Source organism: Tamandua tetradactyla, chromosome 2, assembly GCF_023851605.1.
Source record: "Tamandua tetradactyla isolate mTamTet1 chromosome 2, mTamTet1.pri, whole genome shotgun sequence".
Classification (NCBI taxonomy): Eukaryota; Metazoa; Chordata; class Mammalia; order Pilosa; family Myrmecophagidae; genus Tamandua; species Tamandua tetradactyla.
The window spans coordinates 27,688,777-27,708,515 of NC_135328.1; the positions used below are offsets into that span (position 1 = coordinate 27,688,777).

Below are 19,739 nucleotides of genomic sequence, written 5' to 3' on the forward strand. Positions count from 1 at the left end.
CAATTCTCTATGCTTATCTCCCTCACAGTCTCATTACCATTTGTCCCATCTGACCCTCCTTGCAATGTTTTTTTCAACTGGCTTCTGGAGCCTCACAACTCCACATTTCCCTCCTATCTGATTCACCATGGCTCAGGCCCCTTTGTTAGAGCCTTCCTTCCCAAACTCCAAGGCAGAATTTTTCAGGGCTCAGACCTCTCCTCTTCTCTTCTCTAGTTACTTTATCTAATCTCATAGCTTCAAACATACTATGCACACTGAAGATTCCCAAATATTTATCTCGTGCCTTGACCCGTCATCATATACCCAAATGCCTACTTGGCAACCTCCATACAAAACAGAACTACTGAGTGCCCACCTCTATCCCCACCAAAACTTTGATTCTCTCTATCTAGTTAATGATTCACCCAGCTGCTCAGGCCCAAAATATAGAATCAGAAGTAGCAGAATCATGATCTCCGTATTTATTTTGCTTTCCAAATCTCAGATGACTGCATTCGTTACGTGGGACCCAATTACATGCAGAGCTCCAGCAATAAGGGAGTTGGGATAATTTTTCTCACACCCCACATACAATCAAGCAGCAAATTCTGATTATTTCACCTTCAAAATAAATTCTGAATCTCAATACCCCTCACCTCTTCTCACAACAGATGCCACCCTAGTCCAAGCCACCATCAACTCCACCCAGACTACAAAAGCCTCCTATCTGGGTCCCTGATTCCAATGATGCCACCTTACAATCTATTGGCAGTGGTCAGCATGATCCTTAAAATTAAATCAGATTGTGTCATGTCTCTGCCTAAAGCCTTCAGTGCATAGCCTCTCCTGACATTACAGAAGAAAATAAAAGCCATGCTTGCCAGGAGAAAGGCAAGAGCATCAAACACATGATCTCTGCCTCACTTGTGCCTTCCAAATCTCAGGTGAGTGCAAGTGATTGGTAGAACTTAAATTACATTGAGAACTACATATGCATGGCAGGCTGGGGAAAATGTAGCCTCTCAGCCTAGAAAGGCCCTCAAAAAGAGGTCAAAATATATATTAAGGCCAGTCTGCTGCATCCCCATGATGTTCTGTGCAGTAGGATTTACAAAAGCAATAAATAGGAAACAGACTAAATGCTCAAAAGTAAAGGACTGGTGAAATCAAGTGTACTATTATCCAAGGAATAAAATAACATGCTCAGTTTCGAAAACCATTTTATCAATGAAGTATCTTATGACATATAATTTACTAAAATACAAGCTGGTCAAAAAGGAATTCATACAATCTGAAACTATTTTAGGAACAACTGGGGAAATTTGAGTATGACATGTCATTGTTATTTTTAAATCAATATTAAAACTTTCAGGTGTTAAATAATGGCATTTTGATTAGGTAGGAAGTCTTTGTTCTTAAGAAATGTCATGAATCTTTAATTTATTTGTCAAATAATTCAGAGTAAATGCAAAAAAGGAGAATGAGAACAACTGGTTAATCTGGGAAAATGATCTATGGGCATTCATTGTACTCTTCTTTTAACTCTTCTGTTGGACTGAAATTTCTCTAAATAAAAACTGGGGGAGAAAAGTGCTGGGAGCAATGATTAGTTCTATTTATCTGCCAACTACTCCGAAGCAGACTGCTTCCCATTGCCATATCTTAAAAATATGTGTGCTCTCAGAATGCACGTATGCAACACTGTCATCTCCAATAACCCAAGGTTGGTTAGGCTGCTCTTTCTTCCTTTTCCCATTCTTTTAATATATGCTGAGAAACTACTACTCTTCCAAAAGAACTGCTGACACACTCAACGGGGGCAATAATTGAATCAGTAATGTAAAATACATAATTTATGTGCCACCAGAACGCCTCCTGCACAATGGCAGTCACCACTAATCAATCAAGCTACAATTTCCTATTGAACCTGATTACCCCTCAGAATCCTTCTCAACACAGTTCTCTATGTAGGTGGTATATGAGATGAAATCTTTGCCATTCATTTATTCAATAGTTTACTTTAGCAAAAACTAAAAACTATGATTGTCATGAGTGTCTCTGAGGCAACTGTGAAATAAGAGAAAGGGCACAGAGCCTACAGCAAAAGACCTGAGCTCAAATTCCCACTCTCTTTCGAACCTTGGAAAAGCCTCTTAAAAGTTCTTTGGCCCTCAGTTCACAGGGCTGTCTATCAAGTGATTGAAATGAGATAGTGGGTACTTTGTAAATACCAAAGACATTTATATAAAAGTGGAATCATATGAAGAGTGGCATCATGAAAAGTGGAAAATTCACTCTTGGAAAAGGCAATTGCTAGGATATTGATTATAATTTAGAATAGAAGATGAGTTCTAGGAGCCTGAATTGTTGTTTTGTTCTGTTTTGTTTTTCAAGCCATCCAGAGGCAGGGAAAATTCTGAAGGCTCTTTCTCATTGTCCTTAGCTGGTTCTTCATTTCTCCAATCTCTCAGGGCCCCAGAAGACTCAGTCTTCAGACATTTTTGCTGAAAATCACTCCATTGGTGATTTCCTCTAACCTCATAACTTTGAGTATCATTCATATACTGTTAACTCCCAAATTTTGGAAATGTAACAAAATATGTGTAAGATGGAATTTGGAGCCAAGGCCCCAAAACAACAGATATCACATATTAAAGTAAGGGGCCAGATGCAAAGGGGTATTTTCAAGGTGGATATCTGAGAACAGCTTAACTCTAGTCCCTCAATGTTATCAAGGGCAAAAATGATTCAGACATTGAGGGGATGATTTGTGAATGATTTTCTTTGAAGAAAGCCATACTGTGAATAGCCCCTATGCCCCAAGAAGGGAAGAAATGGGGGTAATCTCTCTTAACTCAGATCCCTGAGAGATGACTTGGAAAACTGATACACGCTCCCTACAGTTTGGAGAAGGAAGGTGTCTAATGGACTGGAGTTTTACTTCCACTGGGGGAATCTAAAGGCAAGAGGCTGCTAAAGCAGTGGTTGGTAGCAGAAAAGAGGTGATTCCCTTAGGGATCAGAGAAGGCACAGGATGTATCTTTCCTAGACAAGAGGAGGGGCTCACAGAAGAGAGAGTCATCAAGGAGACTTTTCACTTGAGCAAGTGTTCTGCTTGGTAGGGTGACAGAACTGCAAGGGTGCACACCTGCACCAAGGATGTTGCAAAAAGAGGTCCTGCTGGTGGACCACCACAGAATCCACCAAAGGACAAAGAAAGATTCTGCTTTAAATATTAGCCAGCCCAGAAACAGGGATATCATATTAGGACAGTACAAGTCAAGTACGAATATTCTGATCCCTTTCCCCTACACTCCCCAGGGTCTCTAACTCAGAAAAAGTTAAACCTGTAGCTAATGAGGAGACGAGCAAGAAAGAGAAAAAGCTTATTCTCCAATGCAGATGGTCTACAACAAGCCCTACCTTGGAGGGTTTGAAGGAGCTCGGGGGGGAGGAGGGCAGGTGTTGAGAAGAAACATTACCTTTCCATTCAATGTTAAGTATTGACTACTAAACTGAACTGGACATTCTTCCTACTGAATCAAAGACAATAGTTTCCTACTTAAAAAGAACCATGATCAACCAGAAAAATCATGGTGCCTGACAAATTTTTCACCCAATGGCAGGGAAAATTATTCCTCCACCAAATAAATGTTAAAGGAACATTAGGAGACAAAAGTAAAGTAGCATTCTGACTGCATCTCCAGAACTATATACCCAATATAATTGTATAATAAGCACCTCACAACTATCATGTCCAAAGACAAATTCGGCCCTGCTGCCTGCACGTGTCAGAGCCAAATCCTGATGTGCAGCCCCAGTTGCCAGAGAGACCCATGGGCTCCCTCTCCCCCCGTCTGCCCTCCTGGAGAGGCTCCAGGATAGGAGGGACTCCTCTTGAGAGATGAGATGGGGGCGTGGGTAGGAGAAATAAGCCTGAAAGCAGGCAGGAGGAGGCTCCTTCCCCAATTTTCCCCAACTCGGTGAACAGCAACTCCATCATTCCACATGGTCAGGCCAAAATTCTTCAGATCATCCTTGAATTCTTTCTTCCTTTTACAACTAGATCCAAACTATGAGCAACTCCTTCAAGCTCTACTTTCAAGTTATTCTAAATCCAACCACTTTTTACCGCCATCTGATTGATAATTGTGTCTCCCCAGATTACTGTCATGGCCTCTTCGTTGGACTTCCTGTCCCCACCGTTCCCTCCCTGCTGTCTACTCTCAGAGCAGCCTGAGCAACAACTGCTAATCATGTCAGATTCGCTCAAAACCTCCACTTTTCCCTTAGACTCAAAGCCACCATCCCTAAAATGCTAACCTAGACTAGACCCTCATCTTTTCCAACCTCATCTCCTACCACCCCCTCTGCACCCCAGGTCGCCCTCATCTGGCCACACTGGGCTCTGTATTCTTCCTCAAACACGCTAAACTCTCTTCCAACTCAGGACTTTTGCTCCTTCTCCCTGGAACTCTCATTCCCCTTTAGGTCTGATAAATATCACCTTATCAGAGGAAGCCTCCCCTAACCACCCAACATAAATAGTAACTCCAACCCCCTTCTTCTCCCCCACTCCCTTCCACCTCTCCACTCCTGAAATCCCCATCTTCCTCATCTCACTGTAGTTATGTCCATGTCACATAGAGCCACCTGGAATGCTATATATTTATTTGCTTGTTTTCTGCCTCCCCATACTAGCAGGTCAGCTCACCCAGCCTGGGACTTTTGCTTTGTCCACTGCTGTAGGCACCTGATAGTTGTCAAATGAATTAATATTAATTTATATCAAAATGCTTAGAAGGGATCCTAAGCAGGCCCCAATCATTTTATTAAAAAAAATAATAAATCTTCCATGGCCCCTCGCCATATTTGAAAATAAATTCTGAAATGGACAGGAGCTGGGCCCCCTCAGCCTCCTCCTGCCTGCTTTCAGGCTTATTTCTCCTACCCACCCCCCCATCTCATCTCTCAAGAGGAGTCCCTCCTATCCTGGAGCCTCTCCAGGAGGGCAGACGGGGGGAGAGGGAGCCCATGGGTCTCTCTGGCAACTGGGGCTGCACATCAGGATTTGGCTCTGACACGTGCAGGCAGCAGGGGCGGAAGCAGGGCTGTCCAGGCCTCTGTTCTGACCGCCAGACAAGAATGTCTGTCTCTGCTGATTTCACTTACGCTCTGTTTAATTACTAACTTGGTAGTTTCTGCTCTCTGCATAGCTGCTTGTCAAGGATGTGGCACTTTTGATAATTTAAGGGTTGGAATTCAGTCTATTTTTGTGATCAAAAATCAGCCTGGAGCCAGAGTTTCCCTTTTATTCCGAAAGACGAAACAGAGAGCACATTAAAGGCGGGCATATTGTAATTTTGTCTTTTCTGATATGTTAAAAGCAGGCCTTTGCACACTGGCTGCTTGGTGGCATTTGGAAACTTCTACCAAGCCTGTAAATACGAGGTTTGGTACATTCATATCTTTAGTTTTGTCTCTGTATGTCCAGCTGGGTCAGAAAAATGACACAACCATGTCACACTCAGAAGCAGCCTGGAGGGGGCTTGAGAGCCTGGGGACTGGGCTCCAGGACTGGCCCCACAGCCTCTGGGCTCAATGACTCGAGTTCTTCCCTAAAATCATTTTAGCTGGATTGATGAATTCCACACATTTATTCATTCAAACCAGCATTTACTGGGTACCATGTAGACATCAGGCACAGGAATCACACAAATGAGAAGATGCTCTCCTCAGGGAGCACTGGGTCTGATGAGACAGCACTTCAAGCCATGTAAGTATTGTAATCAAGGTGTGCAGAAGGCAAAGACGGGGCATGAGGCCAAAAGGGTGGCAGTCTATTTGAGGTACAGTTTCTCAATTTCCTAGGGTTGTCATAATTGGGTGGCTCAAAACAGCAGATATTTAGTCCCTCACAGTTCTGGAGGCTAGAAGTCCAAAATCAAAATGTCAGCTGGGCCATGCTCCATTGAAACCCATAGGGGAGGATCCTTCCATGTCTCCACTGGCTTCTGGTATTTGCCAGCAATCCCTGATGTCCTTGGTTTGCAGCTACAGCACTTCAATCTCTGCCTCACCATCAGATGGTTTTCTCCCTTCTTTTGTCTGTCTGTCTCTGTGTCCAAATTTCCCCTTCTTAAAAGGATACCAGTCATGTTAGGTTAATCCATTTTGGCCACATCTTCACTAATCCCATCTTCAATTTTCAAATAGGGTCACATTCACAGGACTGAGGGTTACTACTTGCGCATATCTTTTTGGGGGACACAATTTAATCCATAACAGATGGGTAGGTATTTATCGGGATTCAGGGAGCAAGAGGGTATTTAGGACAGAAAGAAAAATGCTTGCAAAGGCCTGACAGGGCCTGCCCTGAATGGAAGGAGGAAAGTTCGGTGTAGGGTATGTGTGTAGGGGAAAACGGCTGAGGGAGGAGAGGTAAGGGAAAGGATGAGGGTGTAAAAATAAAGGAAGGGAGACTCAACCCAGGAGATTAAGGTTGGATACAATGGAAAAACTTAAATGAAGTTACTTGGGCAAATGGACATGCTAGAAATAATAGCTAAGAATTATTGAACTCTTATTACCACATGCTACGTATTTCCTACTTAAATCAGTGAGGTTCACAGGCTATATGTGACTTGCCCAAGGTGATTCACTGGGAAGAGGTGAACATGGGAATCTAAAGGCAATCTGGACTTCAGAGCCCAGCCCTTAGCCGTCACACTGCCACACCAGGGCTTAGTAAATATTAAATGAACTAATGAGCATGAAAATGCCGGGCAAACCGTAAAGTACTGTCAAAATGCAGCCACCGGTGTTTATAAGTTTTGTTACAAGGATCTCCCAAACAGAAGGTCTTCTTCTTCTTTATTATCATTTAACAGTACATCCCTGAGCATTTTCTCCCAGACTGAGAGTAGCAAGCAAGAAAAGCTGTGAGAGGCAGAAATCACTTTGGTTAAAACAAATGAAGCCTGGAACTTCCATGAGTCACAGTGAGGGATGGAAAATGCTCAAATCAAATCAGACAGCCCTTCTGAAAGCTTAGCCTGTGCTGGCACCTACTGGTGCCCATGGTAGATGTGCCAGCTTCATCTGGGAATTATATCTTGAAGGGCAAAATGCCCCACGGCAATTGTATATATGAAGAGGATGGGGCAGGGGAGTTGCAGCTGATCTGAAGGGGACTTTCTTTTTTTTTTCTTTTAAACTGAGAATTGCTGTAATTTCATGGGAAAAGCTTCAGTCCAGAATTCACTAATAAGAACCACTAGGTACCCTCTAAGGGTCAAACATTGTACCAAAGCTCCCCCATACCTTCCCCAAAGCCACTTTTCGCCCCCCACCTAATTCTGTGCTCGCAACAGCTCTGCAAGGTATCATTCTCCTGGTTTTAAATATGTAGATAGCTCGAGGAGGTTACTTGATTTGACCAGGATCATGTAACTAATTAGGAAACAGCAGCCCTAACTTAGTGCCAAACTCCAATTTAATTCAAGATTTAAGTTCAAGTCCTAACTCTCCACTGGCTTTTTAGGTGACGGGAAGTTTTGTTTTGATTGATTGGTAGATTGATGCCCTTGCCTTATTCTAGGAGATATTTAACAGGGTTGTTTTAAGTCATTATCTGCAAAAAAGAAACTTCTCCAGAGTGTTTGTAGAGATCCTGAAAAAGGGGTTAGGTCTGAAAATATAAACAGAAATTAACAACCTTTAAAACTTGGGGACCTGCTACTCCATAAAATATCTCTTTGAACTTCACGGCCCCAAATAGAAACAAGAAGTCTAAGGTGCCCCTTAAATGGTTTCCAAACTTACTAACATGGAACCCTCTGCCCTAGGTCACTTGTCAGTGAATGTGCACACCCTGGAAGATTCTCTTTACTCTGAGTATGTTCAATCAAAGATCTAGAAAACTGAATTTCTAGAGCACTGATGGAATTTAAAGAAAACAAAGTATTAGGTTGAACTATGTGAAACTGCAAACCTTTGACTTTCCTGACTTCTAAAATATTTTTAAAAAAACACCAGCAAGTTGATAGGATTCAACTGACTTATGTAAGCCTTCAAAAAGACAGTTCTTTCATCACTGCAGAACGAAGGGACAAGTGCAGCCTAGGCCAAATGTCAGCAGGCAGGCACAAGAATCACCTGGGGTGATGATTTAATATGCAGATTTCCAGGTCACACCCAGAAATGCTGGGTCAGTAGATTTTCAGGGTGGCAGTAGTTTAAGAATCTGCCTTTTTAAAAACCATGCCAGGTCATCTTAACGCAGGGAATGGTGAAACAGTGCTCTTGGGGGACTCTGCTGTAGCATTTCAGGAATGAAATAATATTCTGTGCCCAAGTCCCAAGGAGACAGTTCTTTAAGAATGGACATGCCTCAAAGGGCAACCTCAGTCTGCTGGTGGGCAGGCCAGTTTGAGGACCTTTGTGTAAGGAGGTAAGAGCCAGGAGAGAGAGTTTCAAATCCCACCTCCACACCTCTGTAGCTGCAAGAAGTCCTCTGAGTGCCCGGCCCTTTTGTTTAAATGATGCCTCTTCCGTGCCCGGTTGTTTGGGGGTTTTCTTTTTGTCGTTTTGGGGTTTTGTTGTTGTTTCATTTTGTTCTGGGTAGCTGTCTGAAATTACTGATTATTACAAGGAGACCTGGGCCACTTATTAACAGCTGTGTCGGAGTAATGGCACCAGCCTCCATCCCTCCACCCTCCAGGAGAGAATTACCGCACTCCACTTGTTGTTCTAGAAACTATTTATAAGCATCGTCCATCTTCTACATCGCAGATCCAAACCAAAGCCTCATCATTTCCACTCTCTTTTTGGTTTTGCTGCAGAATGATTAACATTTACATGGAAATGGGTCGTTTTCTCTATCCTGTAATTTGAATTGTTTAGTTTTCCTTTTTGGACTTCTTTGATGCTGCTGAAGAAGTCCACAGGAATCTGGCAAAAGGAAGCGAGTGGGCTGTAGGGAGCGGAGTAGGCAGAACTGTTGTTTGCTTCTCTGTCTCTTTGGCCCCTCCACCCCACTTCCCCTAGCTGGACTCAGCTATCTCCTTCCGGTTTCTGCTTTTCTGCCTCCCACTGCTGGGCCGAAATGTCAGCATTGAGGGCTGGAGGTGCAGCTTTCCCACTGACTGACGTGAGATCCTGAGCAAATCCTTTTCCCTCTAAGACCTTGTTTCCCTTCTGAAACATGAAGGCATTTAACCTGAGGATCATTAAATTCAATTATTTTCATTAGTCCACTGAGCCATCATGCATCCTACTGTGGGGTGACAAGAAAACAAGCCCTTTAAGACCTATGACTCTGGACAAGTTATTTAACAACTCCAACAGGCTATCAAAAATAAGTTACACCCTTCTCTTTTCTATCTTTCTGATGAAGTAAAAAGATTGCTTCTTTATAGCAGAGTCATGAAAATGATAACCAACCTGTGTTTCCCAGAAGTTCCTAAGTTCCAAAAATGATGTCCTTACTTACAAGACTTTACAAAGACTTTTCAAGGTTTTAAATCCTCTAGCCCATTCCTAGCACCACCACCACCACCCACTACCACCCACCACCACCACCCACCACCACCCACCACCACCTCTTGTCAAAACTTAACTGCAGGGCGAGCCACAGTGGCTCAGCAGGCAAGAATGCTGCCTGCCATGCCAGAGGACCCGGGTTCGATTTCCAGTGCCTGCCCATTTAAAAAAAATTTAAAAAACTAAAAAAAAAAAAAAAAACTTAACTGCAACCATAGAACATCCTGGGTTTAATTTCTGACTCTTCTCTCCCTTTTTTTTCTTGCTGAAAGGTACTTCAAGACATGGAATTCCACTTCTAGAGAAGGGCTTGCAAATGCCCACAATGAGGCATATAGATTGTAACCTTCTTTACATGAATAAAATGTAATGAATAAAAGAAAACAAATGTCCATCACCTTAAAAAAAAACAAACAAACATGAGAATGCCATTTAATAGAATGCTTTGCAGCAGTTCAAAAGAATGGGGCAGATCTATATGTACTATTATGGGTAGACTGGCAAGCTATACAATTGACTAATTGTAACAGAATGATAGGCACAGTGTATCTTTCATGTGAAAAAGTAAACTACACAGTTTCTAAGTACATAGATGATACAGAAATAGATAGATAGACATAGATACATACATAGAGTTACATAGATATATAGATATCACAGCAAAGTTTGGAAAGATATGTAACAAACTGGTAATACTCTTTTACCTCTAAGAAGGGGGTAGTCAAAGGAACTTTAGACTGTGAGATGTTTTAATTTTTTGCTCAGAGAATTTAATTATGTATTACTTAAGAAACTGCAATTCAACTGAAAAATATATAGCCCCTGAATATATGGTAATAATACAAAAAATGGGTGGAGAAAGTCAAAGTATCCTCTTGTCCAGTCTTACACTATATAGGAAGAGGTGTAGTATTATTTGAAAATGAGTATTCTAAAGATATGATAAATTAAATTAAATAAGAATATTAAAGATAAATATTTTAAACCCTGACATCCATAAAAAAATTTCTAAAAAGAGGTTTAAAAAGTAAGAGTGAAGATAAAATAGAATCATAAAAAAATACTCCATTAGTCCAAATGCAGGTAATCAAAGAGAAGAAAATTCGAACAACTTTTTTGATGGAACAACTAGCAAGATGGCAGATTAAATATAAACTCATCAATAACAGCAATGTACTTGGTTGCATACCTCAAGGCAGAGATTGCCAGGGCAGGACCCACTGTCCCTACGGGCCTTTACCTGAGACTCTCACAAGCCATTCCCCCCCTAGCCTCACTGAGGGCAAGAGGGAGTTTTAGGGGTTGAATCGTGCCCCCCAAAAAGGCATGTTCAAGTCCTAACCCTGGAGCCTGCTGAATGTGGCCTTACTTGGAAATAGGGTTTTTAGATATGAGACCCAACTGGTTTAGGGTGTGTCCTAATCCAAAAGGACAGGTGTCCTTACAAGATGAGGAAATCTGGACAGGGAGACAGACAGAACAAGGGGAAGCTGAGCAAAGACCGAGGAGCCGCACATTTAGAGTAATATATCTATAAGCCAAGGAACACCAAAGACTGTCAGCAAACACCAGATCCTAGAGGAGGCAAGCAAGGGTTCTCCACCGTAGGGTTGGGGGGCGGAGGGCGTGGCCATGCTGACACCCTGATTTCCCACTTCCAGCCTCCAGAACTGGCGGACAAATGTTTGGCCACCCAGCTAACGGTAGTTTGTTACAGCAGCCCTTCAAAACCAAGTCAGGGGGTTCTCAGCAGAACCGTGGGCGTCCTCCATCCTCCAGGGAGAGCTTCTGATGCTGACCCCTGGCTGAACCCACAGGGCCACGGCACCAGGCCCAGCCCTGAACTCTGGCGCTGCACAGAGGCTCTGTGGTCCTTTCTGTTCCGCCGGGCAACCTGATGAGGCAGGTCTGTCGCACTGCTCAGCGCCACGGAAGAGCTGAGATCTGGGATTTGAGTTCAGTGGTCATTCCCAGAGCCAGGCAGCCGGTGCGGGGTTCAGTCTTCACAAGCAGCAATCAGTGCTGCTACTCTGTTGGCTATAATAACAATGCTCTTTGAGTTCAGGCAGAGAAGACGACCTGGGCTTCGGCGTGCAGTTCTCTCAGGACTTTCTGAGGCCCCTGCCAGGGTAGGACCACGTGGCCCCACGCGCCTCACACGCGGAACCCAGCAGGCAGCGGAAGCGGAAATGCCCCAAGGCCACCGGAAGCTCCGCCATAACCTCATCTGCAGATAGCACCCCAGAGCCCGCCCCCAGGATGAGGGTCCGCCCTAATGGCAGAGGTCACGCCCTTGCTGTGGCCCCGCCCCTAGGGCCCATTGGGCGGGGCTTCCACCCATGAGATTCTGCCCAAAACGGTTATTGACCATTACCTTCATGTGATCCATTAGGCCGAGCAGTAAGGTCCAGAAGGTCCCTGTCCTCAGGCAAGATAGGTAACACAGAAGTTGTGATGGGGAAGTGAGGGCACCGATCCTTCTTTGGGTGGGTCAAGGAAGTAGGAAGGAGAAAAGGCCGGTGGGGTACAAGGAGCTTTAATGATTCCATGACGACAAGTTCCCTTCTAAGGCTGAGGGTACCTCTCACAGGCGAAGATACAGCACATCTGCTAAAGGGGGGTTGAGGGGCAGAAGTTTGAGGAAGTGAGGAAAATTTCATAGAGTTTTGAGCAGGAGAGAGAGCTGAGGAAAGGAGCAGTGATTTCTGCTTTGCCAGGGCAGGGAGTTTTCTCCATTTTCCTTCCTGATGTGCTTTCCCAAGTGCTTAGAACAATGACTCACCCACGCAACTCTGCTTTCAACTGGAAGTGGACCAGGCTCAGCTGATTTCATTTTTTTGCCCTTAACCTTTTTTCCTGGGACAAAGCCACTGAAACGTCTCATCCTTTTCCCCCCAAGTTACTTTTTGTAGGAGTCAGTTCTGTCTGGGGGACGAGTTTGGGGAGTTGTTCACTAGAGGGTCAACTAAGTCCCTAGTAGGAGAGAGTACCTCTTTGGCGTGGTGGATTCCCCAGTCCTACCTCCACTCCTTGATGCGCTTTGCTCCGCATCTCAGAAGGTCATTCTTTGGAGCTGCATTCCTTTTCTGGCTTTCTCTCAGGGCCTAAATCTCAGGGTTTCTACTGGCCCAGGCTGCTTAAGAACTGGGGATTCCTTCCCCTTGACTTTCTCCCTGGGCTGTTTAATCCTTGAAGGAATTCCTGAATTCATCTCCATCGTCATATTCTTAAAATAACAGGCCAGCTTATAGAAGTTACCCCAAAGGGAGGGGTAAGATCTTAAAGTAGGGGCAATGACTGGGGAGGAAGTGGGAGATTCCTTGCCTGTGTTTGGATGGGGGGAGGTCCTCCAAAAAGGGAGGCTAGTGAAAAACAACTATTAAAGAAAATTTAACATCAGGACCTACAACCAAAGAGGAAAGACCCAGACAAGCTAGTACCATTTCTGCTGCTGAGTCTCTCAAGGTTAGAGGATTTGGAGATTCCTAAGGACAGCACAGCTATTCTGTTTTGCCTTCAGGTCTCCCAAAGGGTGGGTGGGCTGTGGAGTAATGTTCAACGGCCAAGTGATTAGATAGGCAAAGAATTGACTTGGCAATACCCCCTCAGCTGTTTTAGCAGTGATACCAAATCTGGTGATCCATTCTTGTTGTAACTTATATCTCCAGGAGCTCTTCTGGACAGCAATACTGAGGAAAGAGATGTTATCCACTTCCACATGTATGGTTACAGCATCTCCCCAGAGACCAATCCCAGATGAACAGAGAGAAAAAAGCTCTTGCTGGAAATCACAGTATGAGAAGGTGAGGAGAAGCAAGTTCTTGACCTGCCACCAGAAGAAGGTTAAAATGGGCAAATTTGAGGGGTCAGTGCCTGACATAGTTGGGACAGAAGAGGCCAGACAAAAGGGGGTTTTCTGAAGATGAACTCTCTGGGGCAATATTCAGTAGTACCAGAACCAAATTTGACTAATTCAGTGTTAAAGTCTGGCAATGGTGGGGTAGAGTCAGTGGTGATAAAAGGTGATAGGCAAATGAATCATTGGGATTTATGGAGTGAAAAGGAGGAGAGGCTGACATCCTGACAAAGGGAAGGGTGAGGAGAAGAGGGGAGTGGTCCAGAAACACATTGAGATCTGATTGGAAAAGAGGGTCTAGTATCTGAGTGTGGTCTTAGGGGAGAGAGGAGATAAATGGTGGGGGTAAAAGATGGTCCATTAAGATTGAGGGCTCTAGGGGCAAAAAGGGATCTAGTGCCTGTGTTGAGACTGAAAAAAGGACAATTTTGGGGGAGGCAGAGTAGACCTCCAACATCTCTCTTGGAAGAAAAGATGAGAAAGCTGTTATAGCGGGAGGAAAAGAAGGCAAAGTGAAAGATTTGGAAAGACCAGTGGCAAGGCATCCCATGGCAAAGGAATGAGGCTATCGGTAGGAGTGGAAAAAGAGAGGAGCCAGAATGTGGGAGCCAAGGAGAGAGTTTCAGGAGGCAGCGAGAAGGCCAGCGATGGGGTGAAAGGAGTGAGGAGGGAGCAGGACCCATAGTGAAAGCAGAAAGAGGACGATGAGGGAGCACACGTCAGAGACAAGATCAGGAGCAGCAAGGGAAAATAGGACTCTGTAGGGAGCTGGAAAAATAGCCCAGAATTGAAAAGGGCTCAGATAATGGGGCTCGTAATTCGTCTTCTGGAGGGTCTGGTAAAAGGATGGAGGCCTGAGTTAAATAAAGGAGGCTCAGCCAGAGGAGCTGAGAAAGCCAAGGGGAGCGGGGCACAGAGGAAGCAGCAGCTTTCACAGGCCTCTCAAAAGCAAAAGGTCAATCTCTTGAGCCATGCTTCCACACACCTCCCAGTACTGATCTTGATCCAACAACTGCCAAAAACTGTACTTATGAGGCTGCAGGAGAACAGGAAGTACATGCTGCAGCCAGGAACAGAATAGGGAGAAGTCCTGGCAGGGGTAGGAGCACCTGAGCCATACATACCAGCCCCTTCACATTTCCCCACATCGATGGCTTCATAATACTCCTTCTCTCTCCCACCCCAAGACATTCTTTTCTTTCATATTCTGTTTGTTTTGGTTTGCCTAAACTGCTATTCCAAATACCACAAACTGGTTTTGGTTTAACAACAGGGATTTCTAGGCTCACAGATTTGAGACTAGAAGTCCAAAATCAAGATATCAGCAAGGCTTGCTTTCTCCCGAAAATCTGTAACATTCTGGTGCTGGCTGCCCGCAATCTTTGGGATTCCTTGACTTGTATCCCTGTCTCCCAGCACATGGTGAGAGGCTCTCTTTTCTCACACCTCTGACTTCCAGGTTATCTTTATAAAGCCTTCAATAATCCAGATTCAGAACCACCCTCATTTCAGTTGGACCACACTTTTAAATAAAAATATTTTCAAGAGGTCCTATTTACAGGCACATGGTTCAAGATTAAGAATGTTTGTTTGTTGGACACTTACATTCAAGCTACTATACTGTTTCTAATGGGCTGCACTGGAGCCATGGAACTGCACGGCATATGCTCAGAAGAGGGAAACAGGAAGAAGGGAAAGAGATTAATCACTTCCAGGAAAGGTCCCATGCCACTTCAGCTTCTTTCTGGCTGGCAAATAGCAGACTGAGTTGTATATTGAGAAAGTGAAAATCAGTTTGGCCTGAGAAAATGGAAATCTTCCATGCCATTCATCAGACTGGGAAAACAGGCATGATAAAGCTAGCTCAAAGTTAACTGATAATTGCATTTCTAAAAAGAAAACACAACTGTAGAGTGTCCTAGAGACACAGGAGCATGACTACTACTTTCTTACCTGAGAGATCTTGTCCTCTAAAATCATAGTTTATCAGAGGCTTTGCTTTTGAAATCATTCCAGTAAGGATGACACATCACCCTCTTTGCCTGCATGATCTAAGTCACTTTGACACAGAGAAGCAGCCTTAACTTCCAACCCAGGTGCAGAGATTCGGATAAGAGGTTTTGGTGCATAACATTCCACATCGCAGCTTTGTCATTCAAAGGAAAGAAAACCCTGTGGTCACTTTGCCATCCAGACCTGATGTTGCTCCTTACCTGCAGCCCTGCTTTGCTCTGAACCTGTCAAAATAGTTTTTGATTGAAAAGCTGAACTCCACCCCTCCCCCAAATCCTCGCATAACTCTTACTTTTTTGGGTGACACATCCCATGGTTCCTGTGGTCTGTGGTCTCCCTCCTTGCAACAAGCCAAAGAACTTGACCTTACCTGGCTACAGGTTTGCCCCTGGTCATCAGCTGGTTCGATGAGCATGTGGAGGGTCTATTGAAATTTGGCTGAGACCTTTGCTGACACAGACTAGACCCTTTGCCTCAGTAATAATGTACATATGTGAGACTCCTTGAGTCTCAAGACTTTCAGGGTCTCCCTCTCTTTGGTTTGATACTTTGGAACTAAATTTGGACTCTGATTAACTCTTTGGCCCTTCAGTACCAGATTTATTACTTGTCTCCTGGAATCTCTGGTTTCTGATCGGCCTTTGGAGTCCCCTGGTGAAATCTGGCTTGTAACACCATGTCCTGTCCTCTGTTGTCCACCATCTTCTGTTTGTCTACAAGAACCTTCCCCAGTTTCCCTGGCTATGAGAAATGGGCTCTGGGAAAGATGATCTCTCCACACATTACTAGTGCCAAGAAGCTGCTGATTTCTCAGGTCAGCAAATAGCAGCAGCTTAGCCTTCGGGTCCAAGGCTCAAAACACAAACAATATTTTAACTTTGCTCAACAGTCAGGCACTTTCTCAGCAGTATGTCTGCTAATAAGCTTGTCCTACCTCCTGGTCCAACTTCACTGAGGATAAACTAGAATTAAGATGGCCACGGGGGGGCCTTTGACATAAACAACAATGTTCATTTGAGAAGTGCCTAAGGCAAAGTAATAATAATAATAATAGTAATGGGGTGGGGAACCCTCCAGAGGAGATTGCGTTATCTGGTCTGTCTAAAAGAGATCACTTTATTTAGTGTAGATTTCCCCTCGTTCATTTCCATTCTTCTGGAATTAATAAGCAATGATTCTTAATTGTACAGCATGATAAAATTGTCATGGGCTTGAGTTATTGTTTAAACCAGCTGCAAGGGTTTTCTCTTTTTTGTATATGTCTATATGAAAAAAAGGTTTTCCTGCGTCTAAACTTAATCCCTTCTCCAAATAGAGGGAAGAAAGCTTGTACATTAATAATTTCCCACTTGCCTAAGGCTACCTCTTATTTTGTTGTTTAGTCCTCTCTTTTTTTCTCCTCACTTGGGAATTTTTTAAAATTAATTGACCAAAAAAAATAAATGTTTTATGAGTGTCCATTAAGTAGTCAGAAATAGCTAGGAAAAAAAGAAAATTAAAAAGTTAATAACCTGTTTCTTTTGCATTAAAAGATGTAGGCAAGTGTATTCAAATAGCCCTTGTTATTATAGTTATGAGAGAAGGACAAAAGTCCTAGTTACAGGATGAGACCTTTTAAATTTGATTTAAGATTACTTGAGTTTTGTCTCATAAATACAAAGTTTATAAAGTGTAAACTTCCTAAAGCACAACACAAATAGTGTAAGTTAAACCAAAAAAAAAACTTGTAAGGTCTCCTCTAATATTTCTGATAAACAGATAAATTTTTGGACAAAGTAAAATGAGTTCATCATATTTATCATAGACAACTTAATATCTATCTGTTCCTGGTTATTATATAAAATTAATGCTAACACAATATTCTAGTTTATATAAGGCCTTAGTTAAAAAATCTCAAGATTTAAACTTTCTGAATTTTCTATATTAGAAAAAGAAAAGGATCATTGTTGGAATAATCCTCAAAAATTATAAGATGTAACATTGTTTTAAATGAAATAATAAGGACAAGTGTCTTTTAAAAGGGTTGTAATCTTATAAAATTCTTAAACTACTACAAATCTTAAGGACTTAACATTTCAGCTAAAATTATAATTTCCATAGAGCTAAATCTCTAAGACTTTTGAAAATGTTGATGAAGTTTGGATTATATATAATTTTTGGATACCTGGACAATTTCTAAGTAAAAACAATACAAAACACACATAGTTTTAATTTATCCTTATTTGTATACATTATAAAATGGCTATAGATTAACAGAATATGTAAATGCCTTTGGATAATGTTATATATGTGTTTATTCTGCCTCTTACATATAAAGGTATCCTCAAGCTGTGTATTCTTTTTTTCACTTTTTTTTTTTATTAGAGAGGTTATAGGCTTACAGAAATGTAGATGTGTACTCTTATAAAAGAGTAGCTAGGCATTTCTTGGTTTCTTTCCTTCTAGTTTTCTCTATGTCTGGAGAAAACAAAAATTGTTTACCTTGGCTGAAAGTGGTAATAAAAATGATTAAGAGTGTGCATAATATAACAATTATAGAAAAATGTGAGTGTGTATGAAGGATGATAAGTATGGTACATTTGTTTCTTAAGGAATTTTTAGTTTATTAAAATGATAATTCAATGTAATATTTGTTTTATTTAATATGCTAAGATAAGTTATATTTTAAAACTAAATTAAAAGCTTTAAATTTATTATGTAATTATTATGTATTTATGTCTACATGTATAGCTAAGAAGTATATTAATTTTTAATTCTGTAAATGATAAGACAGATTTTAGGTTGTATTCCACGCTAATGGATTTATTTGCATAAAGTGGTTTATAAATCTTTTACCGACCCTGCCACCATGGGTAGGAGAACCTAGCTTTTATAAAGAGTGGAGAAATGAAACAAAAAAAATTGCATATAGATGATACACAAAAATAGTAAAACTTTCTTTCCATTAAATGTTATTTTGTGCCCAGATAACAGAGTTTTTTTTCCTTTTGAGTCACCAAAATACTCTGTTTAACTCTCTGACCTTCTGGCATACTCTTGAATAATTTTAACAAAAATTTCCTTATTGTTTAAGCTTACTGGATCAGACATCATAGAAAGGCTGCTCTCAAACCTCAGTGAGAAGGACCTTACCAGGTACTGTTAACAACCAACACAACAGTAAATCTCCAGGTTACTGATCCCTGTGGATCCATGCCTCCCAATTTAAAAAACAAGCTACGCTAAAATCACTGGAAGAGTCCCTGACTGAGCCCTCAAACAGAGAGACCATTCCTAAACAGATGGCCACAGGAAGAGACTCTTCCCCCCAAGAATGCTGGGACCAAACTGATGACCACGTGAAGTATACAACTCCCCTCCAAGACCCATCGGGCATGATGACCAGAGCTACAGATTACCATGCTTAAATCTGCATGCTTGTTCTCTTTTTCTTTGTTCTTTCTTCTTTGCCAATTTAAGGTTTAAATTGATGACACTGGATACCTATTAACTATAGTAACACTAAGGACTTTATCCTTAATGCTGTTTTTTTTTTTTTTTTGCAACCTTAGTCACTACTTGGTATGAGTCCAACAGCAGTCTACAATTTGCACATGCTATTGACTAAAACACGCAATTATACTGTCTGTTGGGTTTGCACTTACTCCTTTGGGTGCCACCCAACTTCCTTTGCTACCAATTTCTTGTAATTAATCAGCTGATTTCCTAGGTAATGAGACTCAGCCAAGAAGTGATTTGGGTTCGACATATGCTATAGTAAGTCAGACAGCTAGAACTCTATACATCATGCATAGAAAGGAAGGCTTTTATCTCAAGCAAAACAATGCTCAGAAACCTTTTGTGAAATTTAGCTTTTGGAACCAAATTTTCACTAAAGAAAAGCCAATGATCGGGTAAAAGGAGTGACCAGGTGGCAGGGCCCTCTGAGAAAGTAGGAAACAATGTGAGAGCAGTTGAACCTCCATAAGGTACTCAGGAAAAGAGGCAAAAAAAAAAAAAGTAAAGCCTCTAGGAAATATATGGAAAAAATGGAAGCCAATGTTCTAGAAATTAGTAAATAGTCCATAACCTGGGCCTGTGTAGAATCTGGTGAGAAGGTAGAAACGAGAGGTAAAGAAGAGCCCATTGTGCATCCTCTGAGGACCTGTTGAGAGGCTGAAGGCATATGTAGACCTATCCAAAGGAACTGTGGGGGCCATGGGGCTCAAGGCAGCAGCATCTTCCACAGGCCTCCCAAACAGCAGGATGTCAGCTTCCATAGACACTGCATTGCACAACTCACAGCAAGGACTTTGACAAAACTGTTGCCCAAAACGGCCTTTCACAGGAAGCTTACTCAAGTGAC

General features: G+C 42.4%; 1 long non-coding RNA gene across 1 annotated transcript; it reads left to right on the top strand.

Annotated features, from left to right (window-relative positions):
• Positions 1 to 11,741: 11,741 nt before the first annotated feature.
• LOC143667285 (uncharacterized) lies at positions 11,742 to 19,410 on the top strand. The gene is made up of 3 exons (XR_013167979.1): positions 11,742 to 11,962; positions 13,194 to 13,328; positions 18,468 to 19,410. It is a non-coding gene; the product is annotated as an uncharacterized LOC143667285 (long non-coding RNA).
• The last annotated feature ends 329 nt before the right edge of the window (positions 19,411 to 19,739 follow it).